Source organism: Thalassophryne amazonica, chromosome 10 (assembly GCF_902500255.1).
Source record: "Thalassophryne amazonica chromosome 10, fThaAma1.1, whole genome shotgun sequence".
Classification (NCBI taxonomy): domain Eukaryota; kingdom Metazoa; phylum Chordata; class Actinopteri; order Batrachoidiformes; family Batrachoididae; genus Thalassophryne; species Thalassophryne amazonica.
This window is the reverse complement of record NC_047112.1, coordinates 30,192,955-30,206,413: the sequence shown is the minus strand read 5'-3', so window position 1 is coordinate 30,206,413 and position 13,459 is coordinate 30,192,955. Positions and strand designations below refer to the sequence as shown.

Sequence of the window (13,459 nt, the reverse complement as noted above, 5' to 3'; positions counted from 1 at the left end):
GCCCAGTGGCCAATCATGCTATGGGCTCTCCTTCTCCTTTTGGTGAGATTAAACCCAGCTTCATCCATGTAGATGTATTCATGAGATCTTTCTATTGCATCCAGTTGAAAGACTCTCTGTAGAAAGATATAGTCAATCAATCAATCAACTTTTTTCTTGTATAGCGCCAAATCACAACAAACAGTTGCCCCAAGGCGCTCCACATTGCAAGGCAAGGCCATACAATAATTATGAAACACAGTCTACGTCTAAAGCAACATAACCAAGGGATGGTCCAGGGTCACCCGATCCAGCCCTAACTATAAGCCTTAGCGAAAAGGAAAGTTTTAAGCCTAATCTTAAAAGTAGAGAGGGTATCTGTCTCCCTGATCTGAATTGGGAGCTGGTTCCACAGGAGAGGAGCCTGAAAGCTGAAGGCTCTGCCTCCCATTCTACTCTTACAAACCCTAGGAACTACAAGTAAGCCCGCAGTCTGAGAGCGAAGCGCTCTAATGGGGTAATATGGTACTATGAGGTCCCTAAGATAAGATGGGACCTGATTATTCAAAACCTTATAAGTAAGAAGAAGAATTTTAAATTCTATTCTAGCATTAACAGGAAGCCAATGAAGGGAGGCCAACACGGGTGAGATATGCTCTCTCCTGCTAGTCCCCGTCAGTACTCTAGCTGCAGCATTCTTAACCAACTGAAGGCTTTTTAGGGAACTTTTAGGACAACCTGATAATAATGAATTACAATAGTCCAGCCTAGAGGAAACAAATGCATGAATTAGTTTTTCAGCATCACTCTGAGACAAGACCTTTCTGATTTTAGAGATATTGCGTAAATGCAAAAAGGCAGTCCTACATATTTGTTTAATATGCGCTTTGAATGACATATCCTGATCAAAAATAACTCCAAGATTTCTCACAGTATTACCAGAGATCAGGGAAATGCCATCCAAAGTAACGATCTGGTTAGACACCATGCTTCTAAGATTTGTGGGGCCAAGTACAATAACTTCAGTTTTATCTGAGTTTAAAAGCAGGAAATTAGAGGTCATCCATGTCTTTATGTCTGTAAGACAATCCTGCAGTTTAGCTAATTGGTGCGTATCCTCTGGCTTCATGGATAGATAAAGCTGGGTATCATCTGCGTAACAATGAAAATTTAAGCAATACCGTCTAATAATACTGCCCAAGGGAAGCATGTATAAAGTGAATAAAATTGGTCCTAGCACAGAACCTTGTGGAACTCCATAATTAACTTTAGTCTGTGAAGAAGATTCCCCATTTACATGAACAAACTGTAATCTATTAGACAAATATGATTCAAACCACCGCAGCGCAATGCCTTTAATACCTATGACATGCTCTAATCTCTGTAATAAAATTTTATGGTCAACAGTATCAAAAGCAGCACTGAGGTCCAACAGAACAAGCACAGAGATAAGTCCACTGTCCGAAGCCATAAGAAGATCATTTGTAACCTTCACTAATGCTGTTTCTGTACTATGATGAATTCTAAAACCTGACTGAAACTCTTCAAATAGACCATTCCTCTGCAGGTGATCAGTTAGCTGTTTTACAACTACCCTCTCAAGAATCTTTGAGAGAAAAGGAAGGTTGGAGATTGGCCTATAATTAGCTAAGATAGCTGGGTCAAGTGATGGCTTTTTAAGTAATGGTTTAATTACTGCCACCTTAAAGGCCTGTGGTACATAACCAACTAACAAGATAGATTGATCATATTTAAGATTGAAGCATTAAATAATGGTAGAACTTCCTTGAGCAGCCTGGCAGGAATGGGGTCTAATAAGCATGTTGATGGTTTGGATGAAGTAACTAATGAAAATAACTCAGACAGAACAATCGGAGAGAAAGAGTCTAACCAAATACCGGCATCACTGAAAGCAGCCAAAGATAACGATACATCTTTGGGATGGTTATGAGTAATTTTTTCTCTAATAGTCAAAATTTTGTTAGCAAAGAAAGTCATGAAGTCATTACTAGTTAAAGTTAATGGAATACTCAGCTCAATAGAGCTCTGACTCTTTGTCAGCCTGGCTACAGTGCTGAAAAGAAACCTGGGGTTGTTCTTATTTTCTTCAATTAGTGATGAGTAGAAAGATGTCCTAGCTTCACGAAGGGCTTTCTTATAGAGCAACAAACTCTTTTTCCAGGCTAAGTGAAGATCTTCTAAATTAGTGAGACGCCATTTCCTCTCCAACTTACGGGTTATCTGCTTTAAGCTACGAGTTTGTGAGTTATACCACGGAGTCAGACACTTCTGATTTAAAGCTCTCTTTTTCAGAGGAGCTACAGCATCCAAAGTTGTCTTCAATGAGGATGTAAAACTATTGACACGATACTCTAACTCCCTTACAGAGTTTAGGTAGCTACTCTGCTCTGTGTTGGTATATGACATTAGAGAACATAAAGAAGGAATCATATCCTTAAACCTAGTTACAGCGCTTTCTGAAAGACTTCTAGTGTAATGAAACTTATTCCCCACTGCAGGGTAGTCCATCAGGGTAAATGTAAATGTTATTAAAAAATGATCAGACAAAAGGGAGTTTTCAGGGAATACTGTTAAGTCTTCTATTTCCATACCATAAGTCAGAACAAGATCTAAAATATGATTAAAGTGGTGGGTGGACTCATTTACTTTTTGAGCAAAGCCGATAGAGTCTAATAATAGATTAAATGCAGTGTTGAGGCTGTCATTCTCAGCATCTGTGTGGATGTTAAAGTCGCCCACTATAATTATCTTATCTGAGCTAAGCACTAAGTCAGACAAAAGGTCTGAAAATTCACAGAGAAACTCACAGTAACGACCAGGTGGACGATAGATAATAACAAATAAACTGGTTTTTGGGACTTCCAATTTGGATGGACAAGACTAAGATACAAGCTTTCAAATGAATTAAAGCTCTGTGCTACGAGCATTCTGACAGTTAGTGTGACTCGGGGGTGTTGACTCATTTAAACTAACATATTCATCCTGCTGTAACCAAGTTTCTGTTAGGCAGAATAAATCAATACGTTGATCAATTATTATATCATTTACCAACAGGGACTTAGAAGAAAGAGACCTAATGTTAATAGACCACATTTAACTGTTTTAGTCTGTGGTGCAATTGAAGGTGCTATATTATTTTTTCTTTTTGAATTTTTATGCTTAAATAGATTTTTGCTAGTTATTGGTGGTCTGGGAGCAGGCACCGTCTCTATGGGGATGGGGCAACGAGGGGATGGCAGGGGGAGAGAAGCTGCAGAGAGGTGTATAAGACCACAGCTCTGCCTCCTGGTCCCAACGCTAGACAGTCACAGTTTGGAGGATCCCAAAAAATTGGCCAGATTTCTAGAAATGAGAGCTGCTCCCTCTAAAGTGGGATGGATGCCGTCTCTCCTAACAAGACCAGGTTTTCCCCAGAAGCTTTGCCAATTATCAATGAAGCCCACCTCATTTTTTGGACACCACTCAGACAGCCAGCAATTCAAGGAGAACATGCGGCTAAACATGTCACTCCCGGTCTGATTGGGGAGGGGCCCAGAGAAAACAACAGAGTCCGACATTGTTTTTGCAAAGTTACACACCGATTCAATGTTAATTTTAGTGACCTCCGATTGGCGTAACCGGGTGTCATTACTGCCGACGTGAATTACAATTTTACCAAATTTACGCTTAGCCTTAGCCAGCAATTTCAAATGTCCTTCGATGTCGCCTGCTCTGGCCCCCGGAAGACAATTGACAATGGTTGCTGGTGTCGCTAACTTCACATTTCTCAAAACAGAGTCGCCAATAACCAGAGTTTGATCCTCGGCGAGTGTATCGTCGAGTGGGGAAAAACGGTTAGAGATGTGAACGGGTTGACGGTGTACACGGGGCTTCTGTTTAGGGCTACGCTTCCTCCTCACAGTCACCCAGTCGGCCTGCTTTCCCGACTGCACGGGGTCTGCCAGGGGGAACTAACGGCGGCTAAGCTACCTTGGTCCGCACCGACTACAGGGGCCTGGCTAGCTGTAGAATTTTCCACGGTGCGGAGCCGAGCCTCCAATTCGCCCAGCCTGGCCTCCAAAGCTACGAATAAGCTGCACTTATTACAAGTACCGTTACTGCTAAAAGAGGCCGAGGAATAACTAAACATTTCACACCCAGAGCAGAAAAGTGCAGGAGAGACAGGAGAAGCCGCCATGCTAAAACGGCTAAGAGCTAGTAGCTATGCTAAGCTAGCGGATTCCCAAACAGGGAATCCGACACTAGACAGGCTGTGGAGCAGCACAGGTAACGCACAACAACAGTGCTAAAAAATAAAATAAAAATAAAAATCCACTGGACAGGCTGTGGAGCAGCACAGGCAACGCACGACAACAGTGCTAAAACAAAATAAAAATCCACTAGACAGGCTGTGGAGCAGCACAGGTAACGCACAACAACAGTGCTAAAATAAAATAAAAATCAACTAGACAGGCTGTGGAGCAGCACAGGTAACGCACGACAACAGTGCTAAAATAAAATAAAAATCCACTAGACAGGCTGTGGAGCAGCACAGGTAACGCACAACAACAGTGCTAAAAAATAAAATAAAATAAAAATCCACTAGACAGGCTGTGGAGCAGCACAGGTAACGCACGACAACAGTGCTAAAACAAAATAAAAATAGTGATACAGAAAGAGTGAGTTAGGCCATTACAGTGAGTCACTGCTTTCAGTAATCAACATTGAATGTGTCTGGATATATACCAACCTGTACGTACTGGAATCTTTGCTCTTTGACTCTTAGTTGCAATCAAAGGGCACTCTGTACATCAGTTTCATGTGCAGTCTGCTGCGCATGAGAACACGATCAACAGTAGACAGGCTGACACTGATGATACCCTCAAAATTGACATGGTCCTCAATGATCTTCTGTTGAATTTCATGCAGTCTAATGGCACTGTTCTCACAGACTCTATAGACAATTAGGGTCTCTTGGTGTGGGGAGAACATACCTGTCCTCCCACCCCCATGTGGCAGTCTTTCAATTCTACAAAAAGAGCATATGCAGTTACAAAAATATACATGGAATACTAGGCCTACAAACAGTTAGACTAACCCTCCGTTACAGTACACTGGCACAGTGATGTACTGAAACATATATTTACTTACAGTATGCTGTGGTACGGTATATAGTATAGAGTCATACAGTAATTCCTGTCAACATTTACATACTATAATGTCAGAAAAGGTCATTTCCTGTTCTCTTCTCTAAATCTTCAGATTATGGTGGACAAAGAGAATCTGCTGATGTTTGGCTGGACCCTTTGTCCGGCCTCCCTCATGATCATACCGTGAACAAGAACATGGTCAATCGCAGTAGCTGTCATTTCATCAGATATTACTGTTCTTTGTCTTTACTGACCACCTCGACCACATTTCTATCCACTGTCCTGCCTCACAAACTAGTGCTCTCTGAACTGGCTTATTGATGTTCCCTCACATCATTGGACACAAGTGTGATCGATTTTGAGTTGTTGTGTTCAACCGGTGACACCTTTGCTTTAACTGTGTTTGACTTTTGCCATTGATGCTCACCATGATGCAACACAAGTGCATCACAATGAAAATGTGATGGCAAGTTGTGTCTAAACAGGTAAAAAGTGCTTATGGTTTTGCCAAAAGAGTGACTGATTTAATCAGTGGGTTTAGGCAACTGAGCATTTGGTTCAGACAGAGAAAAACTGTAATAGCCACGCCCTTTCAAAAAAAAAAAAAGCAAAATGTCATTCCATTAGTTCACAACATGTTAATGAACAATAATATTGTTTGTTAATAAACAATAACATTGTATGCTAATAAAAAAGAAGAAAAGCTACCATTGTTTTGTTTTTCACTGCAAAAGATGGGGAAAACATAAATTACAGTATTTTATACAGTACTTAAAAAAGTGTTCAGTATATTGAATTACAATGTTAAACTGTAATATTATCCTGTCAAATGACAGGAAATTCCTGGCACGTCAGATGCCCTAAATATATAGTAAATAATAAATTACTGCATTTTACAGCAATACATCACAGCAACCCACAATGAATACAGTACTGTACTGTTTAAAATTTACAGTAAAAATCCTGTATATTTCTGACTGTAAATTTGCTGCAATTGGTTTCCAGGAATTTCCTGTAAAATATTACAAATTTCTAACAGTGTAAGTGGCTCATGAGAAAAATAAGAGAAATTCAGCTGTGGGCATCACTGATCCCTCTAACAGCCCATGGGCAGCCTCTGGTGTTTTGGTGAGGAAGGACAGCAGCTAGCACTCCTGTGTTGACTATACAGTAGGTGCTTTAACAGTCAGCAAGCAGGCCTTGTACTGACTTTCCTGCATCATTGATTCCCTACACCAGGTCCACCTGGTTCTGCATGCTCGACCTGTGGATTGGTTAATGGCACTTAAATCTGTCCCACTGATATAACACGAAAGAGGCATGATGAAGTCCTTTTGGGGTGTATCTGGATGACCTACTGGTACATGCCAACAACTTTGAGGGAGCCCTCACAAAACTGTATAAGATCTTAGCTGACATCCAGCAGGCTGTACTGCTGTAGTCTGCAAAGTGTGATCAGATGGTGGAATAGTGTTGTGAAAGTGTTGGAACACGGACCCACAACAGGGGGCGCAATGAACGGACAATGGAGAAAGTAAATAACAAGATTTACTTCTGTGACACAGGCACAATTAATATAACAAACACAATTTGGGGTCGAATCCGCTGGTGTCGTGTGGGCAGGCTCGAAGGTAGGAGACGTCCGTCTCAGTCGAACCGGAACCACCCAGATCTCCTCTGCCACCGAACCCTGGAAATACTGGAACCGCCAAGTCCCGAATTCCCAGGTGGCCACTGCCTCCGCTCGTCGGATCCGGTACTGCTGGCAGGAGAGAGCAACAACACACAGGTGTGGATGACCGCACCCAGTAACGGAGAGGGGAGAAGCCGCCTCCACCTCTTGTCAAAGAACAGCAGGAAGGTGAGTACTTATCCAAAACAGTGAAGCTATCTGTAGTCACCAGTCCTGAAAAGGTTTAATAGGTTTAGCTGGTTAATATATAAATGCAGAGACTACTACCTTAGTCTTAGGCGATATCTCGGCACTGAGGTGGAGACGCCGTCCTCCTGATATACCTCTGTGCTGAGTGGAACAGCTGTGTCTGGTGATGGGTGACAGCTGTCACCCAGGCTACTCCCATGATGCGGCAGCGCCCTCTGGTGCCTGGAGCCCGCACTCCAGGCAGGGCGCCCTCTGGTGGTGGTGGGCCAGCAGTACCTCCTCTTCAGCGGCCCACACAACAAATAGTTCCTGTGACAAGTGGTCAATCCTTAGATTCCAAAGATACTATAGCCTGGTGTCCTGCAAGCACCTCTTCATCAGTGACTTATCACTAGCCAACTCCACCGAATCACAAACAAAGTCAGTTTACCTGGGATGACCACGTGACTGATTAATCTGTTGATTATTTTCCTCAATTAACTGATTAGTTGTTTTTTTTATTTTCTTCCACATTCAGTGTAATAATTGACACATTGGATGATATGATCTCACACAATTTTTAGATCAGTGTTTTGGACATAGATCCTCTGCTCCACACAAGCCTCTGTGTCAGAGGACAGCATAAATGAAAAGGTTTTGTTTGTTTGTTTGTTTAGTCCATGGGCCAAGCAGGTTTTCAGTACCACTTAAGGGGAAGAAACAACACTTAGAATCCAGCCTCAGTGAACCATGGCCTACACAAAAATGTATGATAGCCATCCCAGGGTGGTAGCTGTAGCCAGGTAGGGGTCAATGAAGAATTACACAGAAGTCAAACTTTAAAAAAATGCTCCAATCATGTTGAAAACTATATCACATTGCTTGTCTGATCATAAAGATTCTAAAAAGGTATAGTTTAGACTATCTATGATGGAATGTTCTGGAGTTATGGGGTAAAAAATAGCAAAAATGGTGACAAAGGTCAAGTTCAGTTTGTACAGGGGTCAAAATTTAAAGTTGCTTCAATTTCAGTAAAACATGATGCAAATTATCATTTGGGTTAATAGGGTTCTAATAAGGAATCGTTTGCATCATCTGTCATGCTTAGTTTTCATGTTACAGGGTAACATATGTCACATGTCATAGAATCCAATGGATATTGACCTTGTTTGACCTTTACTTTGGAGACCAAACATTCAACACAGTCAAAAATATTCCATTTATTAATCCTTTTATTTCAACCAATAATTTGTATCATTTTTTACTGAAACTGGCACAACTTTAACTTTTGACCCCTGTACAAATTGAAACTGATCTTTGTCACCATTTTTGCCATTTTTACCCCATAACTCCAGAACATTCCGTCATAGATAGTCCAAACTATACCTTTTTGGAATTGTTATGATCAGACAAGTAATGTGATATAGTTTTCAACATGAATGGAGCATTTTTAAAGTTTGATCTCTGTGTAATTCTTCATTGACCACTAACTGGGTACAACTACCACCCTGGGATGGTTAATACATTTTTGTGTAGGCCATGGTACACTGAGGCTGGATTCTAAGTGTCGTTTCTTCCCTTTAAGTGGTACTGATTAGGTCAAAATTGATGACTGGCTCATGGACTAGTTTGTCTCCGAGGGGATGGAGAGCTCTGGATTATATTCCAATACAATAGGTGGCGCTAATGCACCTAAAGGTTGGTTGCCACCCGCCGTAAAAAAAAAAAAAAAAAAAAAAAAAACACCGAAAGAGGAGGAGGAGGAAGAAGACGTAACAGAGTTACCAGGAATCTCACCGCTGAACTGGTTGGACGGTTATTTTCTTTGGAGGATCCCAAAAACAACAACAACAACAACGACAACATATTTGTTGTTTGTCGCTTAGCTAACTGTGGTACATCTTAACACAGTTGTTCGAAGTTGGTGTTTCCTGATCATGAAGAAATCATAATGACGGTTATCTCTGTCGGCTATTTTACAAAAAGGTACGTGTTGTGCTATTTTGGTATTTAGCCAAGTTAATATTCTCGACTTCCTTATCAACTAAGTAGTTATCTCGACTTGACGACTCTGACTATTACCTGGAAAACAGACGTTCAGTTATTTCCATGTCAGATGTTAACGACTGACTGTTCGGCTGTCCCTGAAGACAGCAGGGACAGGGCAAGTCGGATTTAAGGCTTACTAACTAGTAATAAGAGGATAGTTGTTACAAATGTTAGTTTTTGATTTCAGTTCACAACAGCCGGTCCAGATGTTAGTACGATCCGAGTGAGGCTATTCTGTGCCTTTTAAAGTTTATTTGTAAAATAGTGTTGGAAACACAAGTTTATGATCAGAAAGCGGAACTCGTCCGCAACCTTTGGTGAGGTGAAAACTCCAAGTCGTGTGATAATAATGTGACAAAAACATCACTTTGACACATATTGATAGCGGGTGTGTACGTTAGCCAAGATGGCGCGTTTCTTCTTCGTCTACCGGCGGCGGTGCCGTTAAGCACCGTTGGGCTCAGTGCTGCCGTTCCACCTCGCGGTCAACCTGGCGCACAGCAGTGTTTTTGTAACAGTTCTCAGCCGTCGCGGCGGCGCTGATCGTCTTCCAGCTGTGCAGTAATCCGGCTGGCATTTGGTTTTAATTTTACTTTAAAATACTCGTACGCGATGGGGTGAGTCGTGTTTTGCTCTATACCTTCCTGGCATAGACGACCTTTGTTTTTCCAAAATCGCTGTAAAGTTTACAATTGAGCTTATTATTTCGCAATTCCTTCCTTCCTCCTTTGTTCGCTGAAACCTGTGTGAATCTCAGTTATCAAAGTTGAGGACGTGTGTTGTTAAATTCCTGTTTGCTTTTAGAGAAATGCAGACATCCACGCTTTTCATTTCAAGCCATAGCCTTTGACAAAGTTAGCTGACATCAGCTTTCCATAATAGCTGGTAAGTGACAACCTTAATTCTTAAAGTGAATGTACTGGCTTTACCATTATGTTTTTTGCGGGCAGGAGGAGTTGTGGATTGAGTTTAAATTCAAATGTTAGAAGGTATGGTTCGGGGATTATCAAAAAAAAAAAAAAATATGATCACAATATCTATTCCAAATGGATATCTGGAGATGGCCATGGGGGATAGCGAGCAAAGTCACCCCACTGCAAACTCACCCCAGGTGAAGTCACCCCACTCCAGCTATCCATGATAATTTTTTTTTAAATAATTAAGAATGACTAGTTTAAAGTAAGGACCTGCCAGTGTGATCTATAGAACTGGGCAGTGCTCCCTGCTTCTCCCATCAATGGACTTTTTACGTGACAGTTGCATTCCCTGACTTTAAAACATCATCTCACTGACAAAACTTGAGTACGAACAGTGTATTATGCCACTGGTGTGTATAAATAAATTATTACATGAACATATCAGACTTGAAATAGTTTGTTACTAGACTAGGGTGACTTCACCTGGGGCGAGATCACAGTGGGGTGACTTCACTATGAACCGCCATGGGGTCACCTCGTTTCACCAGGCTTCATGCTTTTGTTTTCCAGATGTTTTGTGTGTGTGTGTGAGTGTGTGTGTGTGTGTGGGGGGGGGGGTAGTCTTTTGCCTGCAGCATTGCATGCTCTCAGACTTGACCTGACCTGAGTAAGTAATGTCAATATTTATCACAATACATAATTTAATAATCCTCATATTGACAGAAACCTGAAGAAACTAAAGGATTAAGCATAGAGTTACATAAATGAAAGCTCGAGTATGGACTCTCTATACATCTAATGTAACGCTGCCGTGCCTACATGGGGTTGTGGTGGCCACTACCAAAGAGGGCGAAAAGGACAGGAAGTACCCGGATGTGCAATACAGCATGCATGTCGAGGAACAAAATTTGTCCAACTACATACATAAATGTTGTTTTATTTCAATAGAAAGCCTAACATTACTCATTGGAGAAATGAATTAATACTTTATTGTAATGCCCCAGTCACACGGCACTGAACGAAGGGCAATGAAGCCCTAATGAAACAAGAAATCTGGACTTTCGTTGGCATCGCGCGGCTTCGTTCCTGCAACTGGCGCTTCGTCAGGATTTTGAAACTGTTGAAAAATTTGAACGAAGGGCAGCGAAAACTTCAATTCGTCCGTGTTTCGGTTTGCTGCTGTTCTTGACGTTTTTTAATCGTTTGTTTAGTTTTTTTAATGTTATTGTTTAGTTTGACTTCGTTCGACCGGCTGAATGTTTTCACACATTGCAGAAGCTGGTCTGTGAGCGCTGAGGCTGCTGCTGCATTCATGTACCATTGGAAATTACAGGGCAAACTCAGCCTGTTTGCTTGGATTTTTTTTTTTTTACCTGGGTGGTGGGGTCAGCTTCAGTGGGCTCAGGCACTTTATATAGGGAAGAATTAATCTTTTATGTGGATACAATTAATTATTTTGCTGCAAGCAACCGCTGAATTTGAAACAACAAAAAAGTTGTGTAATTTCAGACGGTACTTGAACACAGCATCAGCGACAGCTACTGCCTGCGGTTATTATTTTTTATTAACTATAACAATATGAGTGTAGGAATGACAATCCAGCCCTTATGTACATGTGGCAACAGGTAGATAATTCAAAAGATTATATAAAGAGCTGTTCTGGAAGGCAGAATTCACGTTGTGGATCAGCTGCAGCTGGTTGAAATAACCTCACATGTGAGTCAATGCGCGTTCACATGCACTGATCAATTTACTGCTCTGATATATTCAGTCATCTTTACACTTGTATTTATTCCCCCTTTTGACAGTTTTCTGTTATAAATATATATGGCTTAGTAATGTAATACAGTGATACAGCAGTGACCACGGCACACCAGAGGTTTTTTTTTTTTTTTTTTTTTAGCAAGACAGAGTGCGCAGCGTTTCGTCAGACAGTGTGGATTCTGATGATGAGGGAGATGATCCCTCTTTTGTTCTGGGTGAGGAACCAAAGCAGGAGGATCCACCGACATGCACACAGATCTTCACAGCTTCTGTTTGCAGTTTCTCCAGGACTCAGGCGCTGTGAACTCCGTCACAGCGCCGAGTCCTGGAACTCAGAGATGCAGACACGCACTGCTCCAGCTGTGGCTCCAGGCGTGTTTCATTTAAAGCGTCAAGATCGTTAGCTTCGGTTTTGTTAAGTTCCTCTTTCGTCCCTTTTGCGTTCTTGCATCACAGGCTGTTCGGTGATAAAGCTCTTTCATCCACCTTTTCTCATTGAATTATGACCTTTTTTTTACTTTTTCCCTTTGTTCACCAATCGTCGTGTGTCATGTGACTGGGCCATTTGTCGTTTTCATTGATTGAATCCAGTAATGTGTCACACTAATTTCTTTTATAGACAAATTCGATCTATAAATGTTTGGTTGCCCTATATTTTCTTTTTTTTTATATATGTAAGCAATGGCACAATGTCACTGTGCCATCACGCAGATTGTCAAATTTAGTGTATCCCTGTTTTCCTGAGTAATCATTTATTTTTTCACATCTTTACAAGATCTTTCCTGGTGTCAGGAGCTCAGCCAAAGTCAGGTGCTGAAATGGCGGTGGGATGTGGCTTTCTGTTTTTTGTTTTCCCCAACTTGTAAAATTTAACCATTTTTATTTATTTATTTATTTTTTAAGGTTGGTGAACTGGGTCCCTGCGTGATTTTCCCTGACCGGATTTTATTTTATTTTTTTTTAATCCCTCTTTCTCTGCGATTCAGCTAATGCATTTCAGCTGGAGGTTGAACATGCAAGCCTCACAGTCAGGTTTTTTTTTTTTTTTATTTGAGTTACCATGTTTGTGAAACTTTGTGTGTTGCTCAAAAAAGCGAAAATTATAAAGCAAAACACTCAGTGCGAGTCTGAGCAAAATACAGAAGGAAGAGTGGACTTCTTCCAGTGACTGTCAGTGTGGCCGGGGACGGAGCTGTGAAGGCAGTGCTGAGCTGCTCTCACCAGGCACCCACCGGCCACCGCGCGAATAGCCACTCCCCACGTAGAGCGGAGAGCAGGCAGCGGACAAAATTGTGTTTGTTTTTTTTTTTTTAAGCAGACAAACGCACTGCTTCGCTTTAAATGCGCAGTAGACTATTTCAGATGATCAGGGTGGACTGTTTTTCTCCTAAAGGCTTTACTTTACTGTATGTCGCATTGGAAAGCTGTCACCATTGTGCTAATTTGATTAGCGCTTACACGGCTCATGTACGCGCTAGTCTTCTTCTGTTTGTTTTTCTTGGGACGTTACAGCGCCACACACAGGCCTGGTATATGTAATACAATGTTAAACAAAGCTTCGAGCCACAGAATTTGCCTCAAACATTTTTTGTAATCAAATTATTCAAGTTACTCGACTAATTGTTTCAGCCCTAAATTTGTTTAAAAAGACTTCAATTTCTTACCTTCCTGGCAGAAATAGCGGGGCTTCTGGGTGAAAACAAACGGGCTTAACACTGACGTGGAAACACACTCGCGAC

General features: G+C 41.4%; 1 protein-coding gene across 3 annotated transcripts in view; it reads left to right on the top strand.

Annotated features, from left to right (window-relative positions):
* Positions 1-8,747: 8,747 nt before the first annotated feature.
* The window catches only part of cep350 (centrosomal protein 350), a 127,496-nt gene continuing 122,784 nt past the window's right edge, over positions 8,748-13,459 (top strand). For all 3 annotated transcript variants that reach the window (XM_034179685.1, XM_034179684.1, XM_034179683.1), the window contains exon 1: positions 8,748-8,976. The gene's annotated coding sequence lies outside the window, so the exon portion shown is untranslated. The remainder of the gene's footprint in view (positions 8,977-13,459) is intronic.